The following is a 20,197-nucleotide window of genomic DNA, read 5'->3' as shown; positions in this document are numbered from 1 at the left end:
CCCCCTGTAGATCTCAGGGGTGTTAGAGTCAGTACCAACCGTCAATGCCACCGGAGCTGGCCAAGGGGGTGAGCCCTGACTGCTTAGACTGAGTGCCTCACGAATCAAAGGCCACAACTCAGATGTGCCCTGCAAGGTGTTCCACAGGTGGGGTTGGCCAGGCTGCACTGGCGCTGCAGGTAGAGAGTGGACTAATCAGTGCTCCTCTGTCCTTTCAGGAGAAGCTGAGCCATAACCAAATTAAAAGGTCACGGACAGGCGGAGGCCCCCTAAACCTCTTAATATTGACCAGATTTGAGCAGGATGCCTTGGAGCTAGAGAACTGCCACACACCTCGTTCAGCCAGCCATGGAGAGGCTGGGGTGTCAGACGAAGGTAAGAGTGCAGTGCACAGAGGTGAGAGTTTCTGATGGTGCAAACATTCTTGTGTAGTCCCGTCACCTTTTAAATATAGTGCCCGGATATGATGGCGGGGCACGTGCCATCAAGCCCGCCCTGCCACAGAAGATGGCATGAAATGTCTGGATACATAATTACTTATATCAGGGCCAGAAGTTACTGCAGGATTTCCTGCTGGCCTCTGCAATGGGAAACATTCCCTGTTCCCATCCCTGCCACAGGACTTAATCCCAAATTATAGAATTCCACCCAATGTTGCAGCAGAATTCTGATGAACAGTCCCAACATCAAAAGACAACCCCAAGATTCACTCAGGCTGGCTGCTGGGAAGCCTGGTAAAAAAAATGTCTTTCCAAGAAACAGTCTTAGCAAAGCAATGACAGTTTAACCTGGAGTTGGTACCATCTCCCAGTCTGTGGGTTTTGTTCACCCAGCAGCCCAAGTACCTTGCTAAATACAATATAGAAAAAGATAAAATTGTATAGGATCCGACAGTTCCCAGTACTGTTGTCCTGATTTTAACACTTTAAGTCAGTTCTATTGTGTATAGTGTTGTTGGCCTCCTCTGTCTAATATGGAGACATTTTTGCATGCAAATATAGAGGACCAGCTGTGCATATTTACTGTGCAGAAGTGGGCATCATTAACTAATTGGCAGATTCAAAGTCCTAAGCTTTTGTGAATCTATACTGATAGTGTTCTCTGAACATTCAGTCATTTACAATAAGGAGCATTTACAGTAAGGGTAAGCGGAGTGGAAAGCAGGCGAATCTCCCATGAAAATTCAGTCCCATGGTCTCATCATGAAACAGTGCCGCAATAACTCCTGATAATCCCAGTGTTTTGAAGTGTCTTGTTTATATCGTGGGAGAGATTCCACAGTACCAAAATAACTGCACTCTGAAAGACAGTGAGGTTAAGATCTTGTAGTATTGCCCAAGAATCCAAGTACTATAGAGCAGGAGGATTTCCACAGAAGAGCTATTGCACATACTGAAAGACAGAGTTATTAAGACCTACTGACATCAAAATGGCCCCTGTGGTTATTTGACTAAGATTCTTCTGAGGTTTCACACGTTTATACATCAATTCCCTTTTATGCATAACTATTCTCATATGCAAAGTCTTTTATTTCTCTCATTATGAACCCTAATTCTTACATTACTTTCACTTCAGTCATTCCCATATTTTGCTGTCTATCTTAATCACATTATAAGTCATTTTAAAAACATCTTTGTGTATATGATCTTCTCCCTCTTTCCTTGCTCTATGCCTTGGAAGTTGTTTATCAGTAATATCTTTCAGTTCTAACCAAGGGTTACACCTGAAATGTTAACATCTTTTCCTTTCACCTTAGATGCTGCCTAAATTCTTTTATGTTGACAACATTTTCTGCTTTGTTTCCAATTTCCAGCACATGCAGTATTTTGGTTTTTTGTTTCATAATTTCAACACATTGCTAGTCTGTACACAACAGTGACAATGTTCGGTTTATGTTACAGCAACAGTAAGATCAAGTGATCTGCAAAGTTCATATATAAATGCTTAAAATGCTTGCATACAATATTTTTATGCAAGCCTTAACCTATTTATTTCAAACGGGTTGAGCCTACTAGTATCAAAATGTACACAGAGATGCTACATAAGTATTTTATTACTCATGCATGAACAGCACCAATTTACCTTAAGGTCTTAGCATAACTCACTTTTCACACCAGATCGTTGACATCAAGGCTGTATTTGAAGCCTCACGTCTATCTGAAGCTGAACAGTTGGATCCTAAAAATTACAGGGAAAGATTTATCCACCTGCTTTTGTTGGCGATGCTGCCAATGCAAGTTTCCTGGGATTCTCAGCTTAGTTTAATTGGAGTCAGGTCCAACTGACTCTGAAGATAAGTGTGGATCCCATTGGAAAAGAAAGCTTCACACCATTTTGGTTGACCATGGGAAAGAAGCTTTGCTCATGCAAATCATCATTGTGAAATAGTGGTACATTAATATAGTCTAATAGTACACTTGCAGAACTCTAATGATAGACTGATGGTGCTTTAATAGTAAATTAATAGTACACCAATAGAAACAGAAAGATTTACAAGATGAATTGTACACAATAGTAAACTAATAGTACTCTAAGGCACCATATAATTGTACCATTAGTTCACTCGGTCTCCATATGGTCTCCTCAATGGTCTAGATGCAATAGCTCAAACAAAGCTTTAAATGTGTAACTAAAGTAATTAGTATAATCTGAGTTCCATGGGTTTTTAAACAAAGGGAAGTGGCAAGTAACATCCATGCTGCACAGTGCCAGGCAATGACCATCTCCAACAAGAGAGAATCTAACCATCTTCCCTTGACATTCAATGGTATTACCATTGCAACATTCTGGGGATTATCATTGACCAGAAATTCAACTGGACCTAGTCATATAAATACCATGGCTACAAGAGCAGGCCAGAAGCTGGGAATTCTGAGTAACTCACCTCCTGATTGCCCAAAACCAGTCCAGAGTGTGATGGAATACTCTGCAGCTGCCCGGATGAGTGTGGCTCCAACAACATTCAAGAAACTCAAGCACCACATACAAGATGCACTGCAGCAACGCACCAAGTCTCCTTCGATAGCACCTTTCAAATCCGCAACCTCTAACACCTAGAAGGACAAGGTGCATGGGAAAACAACCATGTACAAATTCCCCTTCAAGTCACACACTATCCTGACTTGGAATGATATCACCATTCCTTCATTGATGCCGGATCAAAATCCTCAAACTCTTTTCCTATGGGTGTACTTACACCTCATGGACTGCAGCAATTCAAGAAGGCGACTCATCACCACCTTCTCAAGGGCAATTCGGGATGGGCAACAAATGCTGGCTTTGCCTGCTCACTTCCCAATAAACAATATTTAAAAATCAGATAATTATTTTGAGAAAGAGTTACAAGAACTGTTTTAGTTACATAAGCATAGAGAAAAATACATTTGAAACAATAGCTATTGACATATTCCTGTATCAGCTTTGGCTCAGTGGTAGCACTCCTAGCTCTGAGTTAAAAATGAGTTCAAGTTCTACTCCAGGACTTGAATGCACACCTTGAGACTGGCATTTCATTGCAATACTGAGACAGGACTGCAGTATCAGAGGTGACAGTTTTCACATAAGATTATAAACTGAGACCCTGTATGTGACCTCAGGTGGATATAGTAGATCTTGTGGCATGATTAAAAGATGAGCAGTGGAATTCTCGGTGTACTGGCCAATATTTACCCCTCACTTGATATCTGTAAAACAGATTATCTCCTTGCTGTTTTTTGACCTCTGTACACCAGCTGGCTGAAGTGTTTCCCTACGTGGCTACTGTTATGACTCTCTGGGGATAGTGCACTGTAATATCAAGCCCTTCCATGAACTGCGACAAATGTGAAAGGTTTGACCAAACCACCAGATTGCCCCAATTCTACCTGGCTGTTTAATTTAAGTTAACAGAATATGAGCACCAGGTTTATAAACTTAATAAGTAAATAATTGTTTATTGAACAAATTGTCATTAACCAATGGCAAAAGAAGAAAATATAAACTGCTAATTTCTAACTCTATAACTTAAATTCTACCCCTTCATAAGTCACTATACACACACATACAAATCACATAAGACGTACAAAATTTGGATTTTAAGGGTGGGATAAAACAGCTCAATAGCACCAATTCCAGATTACAGGATTCGAGGGGTTGATTTTGATCAATGTCTTTCAAATTCCTTTCAATTCTTGTTGATGACACAAGGTGGTCTTCCAGCACTTTCAGTATTTAGTCCCTGAGCTCACAGACCTACTGAGACTCCCAGACCAGAATATTGCCGCTGGCATGCAGGGGCATGTGTCCCAACGTCATCGCGCATCATTTAGATATTTTGTTCAGCATGCGCGGGCCAGAGGTGGCTGCGCGCCCACCGAACTGTCAATGGCCTATTAATGCCATTAAAAAACCAATAAATGTTGTTAGCAACGCTGCCCGTCCAACCTTAAGGTTGGCGAGCAGGTGAAGAGCCCAAGTGGCCTTCGTGTTTTTCAGTAAACCTCATACACAGGCAGGATGAGGTTTCCTGAAGGTTTTAGGAAATAATTAATCACATTTTGCACAATTCACAAACATGTCCCAGCTCATGTAACACTGTCACATGATAGGACATGTTTAAATAATTATTTTCCTCCTTTATTAAAAATTTGTACTTTCAGCTTAATCTCCCTGAGGCAGTTCCGTGCCTCAGGAAGATTCCTGCGCTCCTTTGAGTGCATGCGCAAAAGAGCGCAGGCTCTGACTCTCCCTCCTCCTCCCTCCTGGACAGGTAGTGCTGAGTGCTACTGGCCATGTGTCACGCTGGGTGGCCTTAATTGGCCCGCCTGCGTAAAGTGGCAGCGCGCAGCCAATCGCGGGCGGCGATCAGCTTCGCACCCGCCCTCGCCTGCTCCCACCCAGCCCACCCGACACAGGTAAGATCTTGCCGCCAGTCTCAAATTTAACATTCTCATCTTTTGTGTTTAAATTCCTTAGTGACCTTTTCACCTTTCAATTTCCGTAACCTTCTGCAACCCAAAAGCCCTCTGAGAAACCTGTTTCTCTAACTCTACACTCTTGTGCATCACCCATTCCTTTCAGCCCACCATTTGTAGTGTGCTTTCAACCATCTGGTGACTAAACTCTGGGATTACCTCCCTAAACTTCACTACCTTGCCACACCCCTCTCCTAATTTTAAGACTGTCCTTAAAACCTTCCCTTTAGAGCAAGCTTTATACCACTCTTAATATTTTCTTCTTCAGCTCTCTTGTTGATTTTTATCTGACTATACTTATGTTAAACAGCTTGCGCCATTTTTCTACATGAAAGGCACTGTATAAATGCAAGTGTTTGTTGTTGGTGTTGTTATTTGTTTCACCTCCTAATATTTTCATGAACCTTTGTACATGTTGTCCTTAATTATGTCACTTTGATTTGCAGCAGCATTATTGGCACCAATAGGTTTAGGAATCCTCCAAGCTGCCTTGTTTGGAAGGAGAGGAAGACTTACATCAACGTTAGATAGAAACAATTTTTCACATTTGATTCTTGAATGATTCCCTGCTACAGTCTGTTGCTTAAAACAATCAACAGTGGGCATTATCGGAAGCAAAGGATTCCAGAAAACGATATGAGAAACAGAGAAAACGGATAAGGAATGAAGCAGTCCAAACTCCAGAGCTGTCGTTTCTTGCAATAATGAGCCCAAACACATACAAAATTATTTCAGGCAAACACCCAAACAATAATTTTGCACAAATTATTTTTGTTATATTTAAATGCATGAGGAATGATTGTAATTTTAGTCCAAATTGAAGCTGTTGTTTTCTTTAGACATTTATGTTGAAGCACTGTTCAGGATTAGATCTAGTTTCTCCCCTCACTCTCGTGATCACGGTCATTGCTGTACAGGTTTCCTGAATGATAGAATTTAACAACTGTTTGCCACTTCATTTCATAGGTTTTTCTCCGGAGGGAAACACAAATCTAAGCAGGTACTTTCACACTTTTGCAGGAACTTGATGAAACTTACATGTGATAAAATTCCCATTGGAGTAAAGGTTGTCAGCTGCCATGAACTGAACTGTGATGTTTTACAAATAAATTTGTCTGGAACTGTTTACTGAATTCAGCTTGACGCTTGACCCCAAACTGTTAGTTGCAGCTACAGATATCCTGGTGTTGTAAATTCCAAGAAGTTTTGAGAATTTATCATTAGAATTATAATTTTAAAAAGAGTTTATATCAATTGATAAGTTCAACCTAAATGCAACCTCACTGGAACCAAATTAGTTAAATATACTTTAAAATATATAGTTCATTTATATTTACCGAAAGAGGCAGCCCATAACACCAAAGGGAGATGATTTCAAACTGTACCTCAGATAGCAGCGCCACCTCTGACAGTAACTCAAAGTCAGGGATGTTTCTGCCTATCAAGGGTTGAAAGGCAGAGCCACTTCACATAGGACAGTAGCTTTGCTTTGTTGGATGTTTCCGCTGTTGGTGCTTAATCTGTTAATCAGAAAGCAAAGCCCTTGAGGATGCACAATGTGAATTCACTGGGATCAATGCACCATGGAGCAATAAATTTGCAGTTTCCCATGACCCTGCTTCCGCCTCCTGCACACTTCATTCCAAATGGCATAGATACATAGACAAGTAGACACACAGCAAATGAAATTGAAATCCTTAGTGGCATGGTAAGACCAACAATTCCAGGGAAGAAAAGGGAAATATGATACTGAGTCACCCCATGTTACTTTTAGGGTAATCCAACTGGATTCACTGAGGCCAGCGAGCAGCTTGTTAGTATATACTGTTAACTAAAAAAGAAGTACATTTATGTGGCATATATCACGATCACCAAAACCACTCAAACCGCTTTATAGCTAATGAGGTACTTTTTGAAGTGTAGTCAATGTTGTAATGTAGGAAACAGAGAAGCCAATTTGTACACAGCAAATTCCCACAATCAGCAATGTGATAATAACCAGATAATCTTTTTCTTGTGATGTTGATTGAGGGATGAATATTGGCCAGGACACCAGGGATACTCCTCTGCTCTTCTTTGAAATAGCGCCGTAGGATCTTTTACATCCACCTGAGCAAGCAATTGGGGCCTTGGTTTAGCAACTCACCTTAAAGGCAACACCTTTGACAGTGCAGCGTTCCCTTAGTACTGAAATCTAGCGTCCGACTAAAATTTTGTGCTCAAGTGCTGGAGCAGGACTTGACTGGGGACTGATGGATAACTGAGAGTATGTAAATATGTGGGGTTGATATAATGGAGAGACATATTCCCTGCACCCCGGACCAAAAAGTCAATCGTCAGCCCGCTGACTCAGAAACCAGCTGCCCCGTGGCAATATTACACTGGGAGCAGCCTTAATTGACACAGAATGGGACTTCTGCCCCCATCTGGGAGAAAATCCCACAGCTAGGGACCTGCAGCTGATTTGCTGGCAACTCTGTAGTCCCAGCAGCACCAGGTTCAAGCATTGGCCACTGAGTCACCCCATGCTAATCTCAGAGGAAGAAGTGTCATGGAGCCTAGGCTCAGATGTAAGTCCAGTAATTTGGACAGGTCTGACTGGGAGACCCCAGCAAGGTTGTGGGGGGATGGCAAAGGGAGGTGAGGGGACAGGGAGGTGATGAGGGTAGGGGAGCAGGATAGAGAGGTCAGTAAGGGTGAGGGTTAAAGGGGGTCTGATCTTGTGGGCGCTGCGGTGGGGGGGTGGTTGACTCCAATGGTATAGTGGAGCCCCTAAGGGAGATACCCCCCTTCTTGCCCAACAGCAGCCCGGACAGTAAAAGCTGCCAAGCTACTTACCATTCCTCCGCCTTCCTCTGCTACATGTAAAATATCAGCAGAGATGGAATGAGGCACTTAATTGGCCACTTAAGGGCCTCAATAGGCAGAAGAGCGGGTGGGCTCCCTGATGCCTTCCCCACCCACCTTAGAATGAGACACAGCGCAGGGATGGGTGGGAAGGCAGTCATCCACCTTCCGATATGCCATCAGGGACTGTAAAATCCAGCCCTATGAGTCAGTTGCATTGAAAGCGTACAATTGAATAATAAATGGAGGATAATTTTAAGTAGCCCTGTTAGTGGCATACACACCGAGGACCATAGTCAATCAATATCACAGCTTAATAACTAGTTTATAAAATATTAAATACCGGAGCTTTCACTAAAATTATTTTTGAATCCATTTTCTCCATATATCTCCTACAGATGGTGATGGGCTGAAATTTCTCATCAGGTAAAAAGCTCCATCATTAGGGCTGGAAGCGTGAGCCGACCCCTTGCCGGCAGGTGGCAGGACCCGGGGCAACTTTATACCAGCATCAGGCAATTAATGGACTACCATCAGGAGTGCATCCAATTGAGGATGCTGGCCTGCCTGCCAGAGCTGCCAGCCCAATCAGGGGACAGCAGTTTGGCAGCACCATGGCTAGATTTGGCTGCTGCTGAGGCTGGAGAAAGGAAGGGGGCCCACCGTGATGCAGCACCCTTAGAGACAAGCTAAGTTTATTTTCTTACCGTGCTGGGGCCAAATAGACAAGCCCTGGCTATGTCAAGGGCGGGGGCACTCACTGTATTTTATACGAGGGGATGTTCAGCATTGGGGGGGTCAATCTGCCCTCACTGTATTTTATATGGTGGGGGCAACTTCCAGCAGCAGCCTGGACCATCCCAATGCTGATAAGATGCCAACAGAGGCTGCAGTTGGCCTTTAACTGGCACAAGCCAACTGTGCACCACCGCAGCTTCCATCACTGGTATACTGTGGTGGTGGAAAAGCATCAAGGTTCCCCTCCTGATGCCTTCTGCCACATTTTACCAGCCCTTCACTTCCCAGCCTGTCTCCACAGGGCTGGTAAAATCCAGCCAAGTCTTCCCGTAGGTTACCCGTGATCACCCTTCATATATGAGTCTAGATAATTCATAAATCTGATCTAAATTTTGTGCTCACTCAGTATCCATGCATGTACACATTTTGCAATTACCCAGGAGTGTAACTTGACCTGGTTTCCTTCTGCCGAAGCCAATAACAATGTAGTCAATTGCGACACTGAGACCAGCTAACCTCATACAGATCAGGGATAATCATGGGGTGGAATTTTACGGCCTCCCATTGGCAGGATTTTCTGGTCCCGCTGAAGACAGTGGAATTTTGAATGGCTCGTTACATTTTCCGGCCCCGCTCTCCACCACGACAGGGCAGTAAAATTCCGCCCCATGGGTTCCCCCTTGTGTACAAGTCAGAATAAAATCATGGAAATAGTGCATTTACTCACTAATGTTCATTTCACCAAATGTATTTCATTGCTGTGTGTCTCAACCAGCTTATTCCTGATCATATGTGATTGGAATACATTGAAACCGATATTGAACATATACAAAAAATTGGACAGGGTAGAACTGGCCTCCATTTGTTCCCAATTAAGCAGTGGTTCATTTTAAACTTCTCATCCTTATATTCAAATCCCTCCAGGGCCTCACACTAAGCTCCACCAGCCCTCTAAGACTTCTGCATTCCTCCAATTCTGGCCTTGTGCACATTCCTATTTTTCATTACTACACCATCTGTGACAGTCAGTTGATTAGGTTCTAAGTTCTGGTATATCTTCCCTAAACCTCTCATTCTTTTGAACTCACTCTCCTCCTTTAAAATATTAATTAAAATCTACCTCTTTGACCAAGCTTTTGGTTACCTCTCCTAATATAATGTAATATGGCTCATGCCAAATTTTCTTGTGAAGTGCCTTAGGATGTTTTACCAAGTTAAAAGAGCTACATAAATGTGAATTGTCCTTTCAGCACTGGGACGAGGATTTAATTTCAACCCAGATGAAATGAAAACTTTCTACTTGCCATCTGTAAGAACTCTATCCAAAAATATTTTAATAACTTCTTAGGTGAACTTACTTCGACATTAACTGGTATGAACGGGCTGGAAACTTCACAGACCTGCTGAGGTAGTTTTGAAGGCAGACATGAGAGCAAGCTTTCAGATTGGGGTGTTGAACCAGCAGACTGAATGTTCCAACTTCCAGGCAAGCTTGCTGAAGGCGGGTGAACAACGGAAGGGTGCTACCCGTTCGGCAGCGGCAGGTACTCATTAACTATCTATTAAGAGCCTATTGAGTAGGAGTGGGAGGACTCCACCAGGATAACTCAGTGGAGATGGCCTCACTGTTGCAAGCTTGCAACCACCAGAGCCAGCTGCTCCATCTACCAAGACAGTGGTGGGAGCAGAAAAGGCTGTACTCGCAGCCTTCACGATTCCTCTGAGGGGTTTTCACTCCACTCTGAAGGTGCCTACAGGCTTCAGTCCTCGTCATTCTTTAATTAAATGTATGCCTCCGAGGGCATCTCCATTTTGAGGGACCTGTCACTCTCCTTGTTGCCTGAGCAGCACCAGCCTCTCCCAGTGTGGCTGACGGCCTTCCAAAACTCCAGGCCGTCTGATTGGGCCTGAGGTCTCATTAACCTGCCCACCCTCCTGAAATGGATAGGGCTCCCTGAGGCAGCCTCTGGAAAGGTGGTGCATTGAGGTGAAATTCACAGACCATCAGGGTCGCGACCCACATTCAACCCTGTTAGAAGATCCCTCCATGTAAGATGTCGCCCACAGATATCAGGGAATTGCTGCTATGTGAAATGGAAATTCCATACTGCAGTAGTTCTGACACTGGTGTTAAGACCCAAATCCAGGAATTTTCTTCCAGTTCCACTGTCGTAACTTTGCCCTGAGTGCGGCAGGCTCCCCCACTCTTCCAACGAAGTCCCTGTGGCAGACTGGGAGCAGCTCAGAGAAAATTCAGTGCTAATCATTGTGTTGATAGTGCCCTCTCCACATCAGCACACAGGGTTTCCACATAAGTCAGCGAGCACAGGGATGATGGACTTGGTGTAAGGAAAGAGGCAGTAGAGTTTTGGATAACCTCTCATTTACATGCTGTCCCTCAGTGACATCATCCAATAACAGAGCATTAGTTTTCATATATGTGACAACACCCAGCTCTATTTCACCACATCTTGCAGCCCCTCTACTTCTCTAAATTGTCTGACTGCTTGTCTGACACCCAGGACTGGATGAGCAGAAATTTCCTCCAATTAAATATTGGGAAAATCAAAACTACTGACTTTGGTCCCTGATACAAATTTGGTGCTCAAACCAGCAACTCCATCCCTCCCCCTGTTAACGGTCTGAGGCTGGTCATGGTGTCACATTTGACCCCATAATAAGCTTCCAACCATATATCTGCGCCAACACTAAGACTGCCTATTTCCACCTCTGTAGTATTACCCAATTACATCTTTGCCTCAGCTCATCTGCTGCTGAAACCCTCACTTGTGCCTCTGTTACTCTAGACTTGACTATTACAACACACTTCCCTAGCCAGCCTCCTACATTCTACCCTTTGTAAACTTGAGGTCATTCAAACCTCTGCTTCCATGTCCTTACTCACATTGAGTCCCAATCACCCATCACCCCTGTGCTCACTAACCTACATTGGCTCCTTGTTAAACACCTTGGTTTTAAAATTTTATCCTTGTTTTCAGATCCGTACATTTACTAAAACCAATGTGGGTTAAGTTTGCTTCTGAAAATAACCCTCCAAATTCTTAAACATTGCAGTACCTAAAAATGTTTCTGGGAAATGTCAATTAGAAACGAATAATCAAAATTAAAGTGGCACCTTATTAATCAAGGCAGATTTAGGTTAAACTGATGAGTCTGTCATCCTAGATTGAGGTGAAACTGGCAAGGGTAGTCTGTTTTGTATCCAGTGAAATGCAAACAGCTGGGTTGGTGACCATTTCAAAAATATCTCTGCAGCACCCATGTATTGTTCCATTTAAAACTTTGTTGATGTGTGCTGCCAGTTTTTTCAACATGTTGGCCCTTTAAATTAGTATTTAAATGTACTTTCCAGGCTTCTGCGTGACCAAGCACATGCGCAGTTTAGCAGGCACACATTCCAACAAAAGCAGTTGACTAAGTTTTGGATCCAAATGTGAGCAAGGTTCCCTAAATATAGACAGGGCTGTCAAGGTTTTGCTATCATTTGCTACATCTACCTATGTGAAAGTGGATTTTCAACACTTGCTAGAGTCAATGCAATGTATTGCCAGTGCCTTTGTATAGAAAACAACTCAAGGCTTAACTATCACCTATCATTCTAAAATTTATATGCATATGCTCGAACAATCTTCTGTGAGATATTAATGGCAAGTAGTACTATTAGGACATTGTTTATTTTGTGCATGTGTACTATAATTCGTACATTTTGTACAATATTTGGACATTAAAAGTGTTAAATTATTAAACTTTATGCTGAAAGGGGTACACCGCCAGCTGGAAGCTCTGGAGTATGCTCTACAAAAAGTAAAGTTTGGGAACCTCTGCCTTAGGGGAAATCAAAATCCTTCCCTGGGAACAATAAACTGTTGCTCTGACAAAGTGTAAATTTATTTAATTTAATTTAATCAAACCGATAATTTTTGTGTTTTGAAAATTATGCTCCACTGCATTCCCCTGACTGAATCCACTTCATAACTCATACTTATAAATAATTTTTGCTATTCTATGATAGTTTATTTGAAAACACAGCTGATACCACTAAAGTTCCATGTAACTGGTTTTACTCATATGGGAAAGAAGTGCAGAATGGTACTTTCCATAAATGTGATAAAGTGCTGACACAGCTGGAACATTTCAATAGCTATTTGTCTTATCATGTCCTGTCATGTCTTTCATTCATCCTCATTCTGGGAGTTGACTGCACTATGAACAATTTTTGTCCACTGATTTCTATTCTCCACTGCCCTCACTGCCTGTCTCACAGAGAGGCCAGTCCAGTATCTATTACTAGTTAAATATTGAAGTTTAAGGTTCAATAGAAGATAAATATTTTAAATAAAGAAGAGGAGAAATACAGAGGAGGCATTTTGCTGTAAAATAATTTACATTTAAGGTTAATTTAAAAATTGCATAACTAAAGGGCTGATAGGACATACTGTATTTAAATTTACATATTGCATTCTCCTCTCTACAGTGACCTGCCATGTCATGTTTTCAAATTCAGCAAGGAAGCTGCTCAGTTGACTTTAGCTACAGGACATATATAAATAAATAGATAATATATACTTAAATAGAAGCAAAATGTCAGTTTGTCTGTTTGTTGGCAAACTCGTCCAATGACCCTGGGCCGAGCTCAATCAAACTTGGTGGGATGATACCTTGGACCAAAGGGCATGTTGTAGGGGATTTGACATCTAACCACTCCCATCTGGAGGGGTGGGGGAGGGGTCTTTGGTCTCCGAGCAGAGGATACCATGGCCTTACCTACATTCAGTGCCAGCTGAAATGTAACTCAGACATGCTTTAACAAACCTTAACCATACATTCTGCGAAAAAATGCGACAATTTACACCATACGTCCCTGGCTTTCATTTATATTTCATTCAGTTTCTCCCTCAGATTTTACATGTTTCATGTAAGTTATGTTCTGAGACACTACACATTATTGCTTGGTAAAGGAAGGTGACAGGCAGCACACAGGGCCAAGGAAGATGAAGGGACAAGAGCAAAAAGACAAAGATTTGACAGAATTTGACAGGTAAGTGAAGGGAGATGTTTGTGTGCTAATGTCACTGGACTAGCAATCCAGAGGCGCAGGCTAGTACTCTGGGGACATAGGTTCAAATCCCACCATGGCAGCTGGTGGAATTTAAATTCAATTCATAAACCTGGAATTAAAAGCTAGTCTCAGTAATAGTGACCATGAAATCATTGCTGGTTGTCATAAAAATGCCCTTCAGGGAAGGAAATCTGCCATCCTTTCCTTATCTGACCTACATGTGACTCCAGGCTCACAGCAATGTGGTTGACTCTTAAATGCCCTCTGAAATGGCCTTGCAAGCCACTCAGTTGTAGCCAACCACGACAGAAAAGTCAATAAGGAATGAACAGACAGACCACCCGGCATCGAACTAGACACTGGAAACTGCACACCCAGCCCCGTCGATTCTGCAAATTCCTCCTTACTAACATCTGGGGGCTTGTGCCAAAATTGGTCAAGCAACACCCTGACATAGCCATACTCATTCATATCCTACGAACAATGTTGCTTTCGCTCTTGCATCCTGGCTGTCCTGGTACCGTGCGAAATGCACAAAGGTTGCATTCATGACTTCATGGATGCATTTGTGGGTGGAGGCTTGTGAGATCCCACAGAGTTCACCTGTGGAACCCTGAAAGGAGCCACTGGCATAGAAATTGAGCATCGCGGTCACTTCCATGGCCACTGATAGTGGATGCCCTCCATGTCCCTGTGGCACCAAATCCTGCAGTAGCTGGCAGATTCCTTAGACATGCGCAGTCTTTGGTGACACTGGTTCTTGGTCATCTGCAGGAATGAAAGGCGGCGTCTATAGACCCTGGGTGTAGCTAAGTGCCGACCAGCGATGGCTCACTGTGGCTCTTCAGTGGTGTGTGCAGTAGCCTTTGCTGCCCCTTCTTCCTGAGGTTGCTGCTCCTCCCTCTGCGCAGCCAGGAGCCTCAGTCATTCTCTCCTCCTTCATCTTCGCTTTCTGTAGGCCATTAGGCAAACAGCTAGTTCACCAGTCTCCATGAGCCTGACGTACTCCTCCTGCAGGATGAAAGAGAGAGACATGTTGTTAGCATGGGTGTACTAAAAACCTGTCCTGGTTAAGCGTGAAGGCCCCTTAATGCTTCCCAGAGAGTGCTGGCCACTACTTGGTTGGCCAGAGATTAGTGCCTTGCATGGCTGCCCAAAACCCTAGCCACCTCTGCCCGACTCCAGCAGTCTAACTGGCGGCAGCTTTTCCCAGTGGACTGCATGCTGTGCTCTCAGCTCAGGTGCAGGCATTCTCCTAATCCGCGCTGCAAGGCTGCACTGTTAGCTTGAACCATGGGGGAGTCTGGTCCAAACTGGGATGATGATATTGCAAGGGGCTGTGAGCACCTCCACCAGTGACTGTCCATGGCCAGCTTTAGCGAGGAGATTGTACAACATGTGCAGTTGTCCAACTGTTCTGCAGCCCACTAAAATGGTCATGACTTTACAGTCTGTGCCAGGGGTGAAAATCTTTGGAGCACTCCGTGGCACTTTGATGCCTCTGTGTGCTTGACTGGGCAGATAAGCTAGATGCCCGACTCTAATCATATCAATGTGGCTGCGCTTGAACTGTCTGAATTGCAGAGGAATGGTCACTTTATACAGGTTTCCCTAATGCGTGGCCACTTCCCTCGCCCAACCTTTCCCCCCCCACCCCGAATGCTTGTGTGTTATATTCAATGACAGGACAGCCCTTGCACCACCACTACCCACCTCCCACAAGTTGCCTCAATAGCAGGGCTGTCCTTAACCTGCCGCCCCCACAAGTCACCTCAGCTACAAGGCAGCTCTTGACACCCCCAACAAGTCACCTCAACGGCAAGGCTGCCCTTAACCCAACCCCCCAGCGCTCCTCAAGCTTGAAATCCAACAGGCGACCCTGGTGAGCTCTGCACAATGTTACTGTGTACTCACCTCCAAGTTCTCCTCAATCTGCAGCCCGCCAAGTGCATGCCTTTTTTGTGCTGTTGTGAAACACGTCAGCGGGAAAGCACATCGACGTGGACAGACAATCCAGCAGACTGGGGGGGGTGTGGCGGGGGCGATTCCAACGGGTTGACTTAATAATGACGTGCTGATGTATTACAAAGAGCTTCCCAACATCCAATGGCAGGAAACGCAGCCTGTCACCGTCGGGCTAAGCGGACAACCACAAACTGATTTCACGCTGTCATGAAACCAATCATGTCATATTGTCTGCTCGCTCCACCAAACATGCCCAATGCTGGCGGGCATGGAAAATCCCAGCCATAGTTCCGAGTCAGGATCACATGTGGGTTAGAGGGGAACTTGCACTTCGTGGTATTCCCATTTGTCTGCTACCCTTTCCTTCCAGTTGGTAGAAGTCACAGCTTTGGAAGGTGCTATCAAAGGAGGGTTGGAGAGTTGATGTAGTACATCATGAATTTGATATAGGTACGTGTAGGTATCCCTTCAGGTCCTGAATGCAAATCAGGATGCATTGAAGATGAAGAAATTCACTTGCCCCCATTGATACAACAGGCTTATCCAGTAAATGATATAGAGAAGAAAGATTCTAGGTTCAATTTTCAAACAGTCCTGAGTTAGTTAATGTAATTTGGAAAAGATATGACTGCTTAGGGAATGGAAAATTGGCCAGAGTTCCTTAGGAAGCAACCATGTTCATTAGGGAAAATATTGCCAGGAGTTTAATTCCTATGGCATAGCTGCAATGCCTAAAGATGTTTAATGACCTCACAAGAATTGAGAAGGTAAGTGTTTCATACTGTCTACTCACACCCTTAACATGTCCTGGCTCTCTAATGACAATATTAACCTCCTTTGCTTTCCTTTACTCTCCCACTCTCACTGTCCCACACCTCCACCTCCATCTCCTCAAACAAACATACTACTCTGGCAATTCTCGCTCACTTCCCCACATCTCTCAACTTACCAAACTATTGCATACCAAACTACTCTACAATGACAGGCACATTATCGAAACTTCTCACAAGGATGTCACTAACATACCCTCTTTCTTGCAAGACAGGGTTGCATGCAACTCGCTTCAGCAAGCTGCATCTGAAGGAGGCTAAGCTTGCCTACAAATCCTACTGCACCCCCACCCCACGCCCCAACCCACAGAAGAAAACATGCTGACAACACGGAAAGAAGGAGAGCCATGGCCCCAGCAGGGTTTCTTCACACTGTATATTCTTTATTGTTTCTTACTTCCATCTTACCATAAACATATCGCATAACAAACTACAGGTACTTTCACCAACCATTTCTTTCTCTGCTCTCCCTCCAAAGTAAAATCTGACTCTTGTCTGTCTCTTTTATTTCAAGTGCTGAAGATGTGGAAATAGTGCAGCATCACTCGATCCAACCTTAGTAAGCACCAGCTCAGAAGTTAGCACCATGCACACTTTAGAGGAGGGGTTGCCACATAGTAAGTCCCACAGCACAAGTATTCAGGAACTAGAAAAGCACTGGAGCCAACTCGCCAGAAGGTGCAGTCACATCCTAGCACTGCAGCAGAAAACTCAGATGATCATTTCAAAGGCCCAGTCTATCAAAGAAGGCTGAAGGACATACCAGGTGCACTAGGTTGCCTTCCAGCAAGCTTGGACACAATGGTCCCAAACATAGAACATTCCAGCTCCAAATTGTGCTGAAGTTTCATGGACCACCGACTGTCTAACAAGGAGTGGTCAGTTCCATGAGCACAACTGATTCTCACCATGATGAAGGTGCTAATAAAAATATTGACTGATTCCATGGTAACTCACACTGCTGCCATGGAATTTCAGACAGCTGCCGCCTTGGCTCAGGGAGCCAGTTTTCCAGAGTGTCAATCACTCCTGCACACAGTCACAGGTGGAGGCACAGGAATGCTGAGTCACAGCCCCAAGAGAGTGGCATTGGCTCCATCTGGGAAACACCTATTGTCCTTTCTCAGGATAACTGCATACCTGTTCCTCTGCCATCCACTGCCCATTCTCCTGTTAATGCCACACAGTAAACTGGGCCAGGCTGCCCAAATCTTCACCAAGTTGCTGCCAAGCCCTCAAGGCCCAAAGCTGCTTGAGCTTGGCCAACATTGCCACATGAACTGTCCTTAATAAAATCCTAGCAACCATCCACATCCCACAGAAGAAACATTTTGTAGGAGCACTAGGATAGGTAAACTGCAGACTCTAACATGTGACTGTTGCAATCCACTTGGGGGTCCATAAACCAAAATAAGCAAATTTACCAAACAAACCCCAAATGAAGGAGTTGATGCAGTCCATCTTGCAGATGGTACACACAACACCCACTGTGAACTGATGATGAGGGGAGTGAATGTTTAACCTGTGGATTGGGTGTCAATTAAGCAGGCTGATTTGTCCTGGTTGGTGTCGAGCTTTTAGGGAGTATTGGAGATGCACTCATTGAGGCAAGTGGAACATGTTCTATCACACTTCTCACTTGTGCGTCATAGGTGATGGAAAGGCTTTGCTGAGTTATCCATCACAGAAAACCAACCTTTGATTAGCTCTTGTATCCACAGTGATTATATATCTGGTCCAGTTAACTTCTGATCAATGAAGACCATCTCCATCCCTCAACCCTACAACTGTAAATCAGTTGGTGTCTGACTTTGTCAGTGATTTTGGCTGTGGCCAATTGCAATTTGCTTGGAACAGTTGACTTAACTGGGAACTAACAGGATGAACTCTAGACACTGTTATTCTCCATATGGTCCCCTACATCCCATGTGTCACATATTCTGATCAGACTAGCGTTCCCCACTCATGTGTGTTATCGGATTAGACAGAGTTTGTATACCCTTGCCCATGTGCCGGTTATCGAATTTTGCCTGGTAGTTCTGTGATATCAGATTGCAGACTCTTTCCCGAGCCTCCACCAAGGGTGATCAACTGTCCTGTATTTAAGGGGATTGTCCTGGAATTAACATTGCTGTCCTGTGTCACAAACAGCAGGCATGGGGTTGGGCGGTCTGACAGGCCAGAGGGCACGAAGGCGGGGATCCGGGGGTGTGTGGGGGTCCAGCAGGTCATTGGGGATGAGAGTGTGGTTGGTCCAGGGTGGGGGAGGCCATGGGGGACAGGAGTGCAGGGGCTCCAGCAAGCTTGGGAATACTGGGGGGATCCAAGGGGGGTTGTGGGGTCTGGCAAGCCTGGGAGAGCATGGGGGATGGGGTACAGGTAGGGGGAGTTCTTGCAGCCCTGAGGGTGCAGGATGTCTGGCAGGCCCGGGAGAGCATGGTGTTTGGCAGGCCCAGGGGCACGGGATGTGTGGCATGCCAGGGGCGTGGATGGGGCCCAACTGGTTCCACAAATTCCCTGCCTTCCCGGTCATCAGTATCAACAGCAGCATCTCCTCACCACCCCCGGACAAAGTTTCCCTTATTTGTTTCCAGCACAGTTTGGCTGCCTCCACCTTCAAACCAATTAATTCAATTGACACAGCACAATAGCAGCTGGGTATGTAGGCATAGGAGAACTCAAGTCCCCATTAGTTTGTGCAGTTTCTCAGGACCCTGACCCCTGTCCCATTTCCCACAATGCACTAGTGCTCCTTCCTGTCTATGCCATGTGGCCGCTGGATTGCAGCTCTGGCCTGGTTTTTAAAATAATATTCAGTAAAAATTGAAGCATTTTGTCTGAAATATGCTGCCACAAACTTAACCTTAGCTAGACTATCCATGGATTATTGCAATTGGATCAGGTTTTTACAAAAGGTTAGTGCATTAAGCTTTAAGACAGAATTGTCTTCCTCTCTCCCTTCTCTCCCCCTTCCTCCCATTCTCTCTCCCCCTCTCTCTCTCCCCCACTCTCACACTCACTCTTCCCTTCCCCTACATATCTCTCCCTATCTCTCTCACTCCTGTCCTCTCTCTCCCCATCTCTCTCTCTCTCTCTCACCCCATCTCTCTCTCTCAGGTGCAATACTTTACTACGAAGTTCAGATATGGATCACATCGTAATCTCAAAGATGAGATTCTTCCCTGTAAGGGGCAGTTTTTGGAAACCTCAACATTTGTTCTTATATTGAAAGAATATGCCTGGAAATGTGATGCCCTGGGCTGAAAGGTGAATCTAAAAATAATTCAGTCAAACTGAATTTGAATTCCCAATGTTTTGCTCTCTACAGACCCATCAGGAGATCATGAGTTGGGTAGTGGTGCAAGAGTCAAGGTTGCCAAGGGTTCTCAACATCGCTGTTGAGGCACACAGCAGGGGTGACAATGTCCCTTCACGTGGGTCTGATGAGAGAGAAGAGGGCACAGGAGGATGCAAACATTGCTGGGGTATTTGTTCTCTAGATATCTTGATTCTCCTTCGCAAATAGTCTTTGAGAACTAAAATGAAAGCATATGATGGCTGTGACTTTCTAAATGCCTATTTCTCTCTAGAAGAGTCTGCTTGAATGAAGGAGTGGTGAGGCAGTCAGCTCACCACCATCAGGAGCGTTTGGATGGCAGTTGGAGAAAAGGAGCATGTGATTCGGATGCTGGCGCAGGTTTCCTGGCCCCAGGAGCAGGAAGAAACCTCCAGGCCCCAGGAGGTACCTAAGGCCCTCCCCCCTCAAACAATTACAGCTTTGAAAG

General features: G+C 44.5%; 1 protein-coding gene across 1 annotated transcript in view; it reads left to right on the top strand.

Moving 5' to 3' along the window:
• Positions 1–321: 321 nt before the first annotated feature.
• LOC121292712 (prostaglandin E2 receptor EP2 subtype-like) overlaps positions 322–20,197 on the top strand; it is a 33,102-nt gene continuing 13,226 nt past the window's right edge. Inside the window, exon 1 of the mRNA XM_041215021.1 lies at positions 322–375. The gene's annotated coding sequence lies outside the window, so the exon portion shown is untranslated. The remainder of the gene's footprint in view (positions 376–20,197) is intronic.

Source organism: Carcharodon carcharias, chromosome 20, assembly GCF_017639515.1.
Source record: "Carcharodon carcharias isolate sCarCar2 chromosome 20, sCarCar2.pri, whole genome shotgun sequence".
Lineage (NCBI taxonomy): Eukaryota > Metazoa > Chordata > Chondrichthyes > Lamniformes > Lamnidae > Carcharodon > Carcharodon carcharias.
Note: the sequence above shows the minus strand (reverse complement) of the source record. Positions and strands in the feature narration are given on the sequence as shown.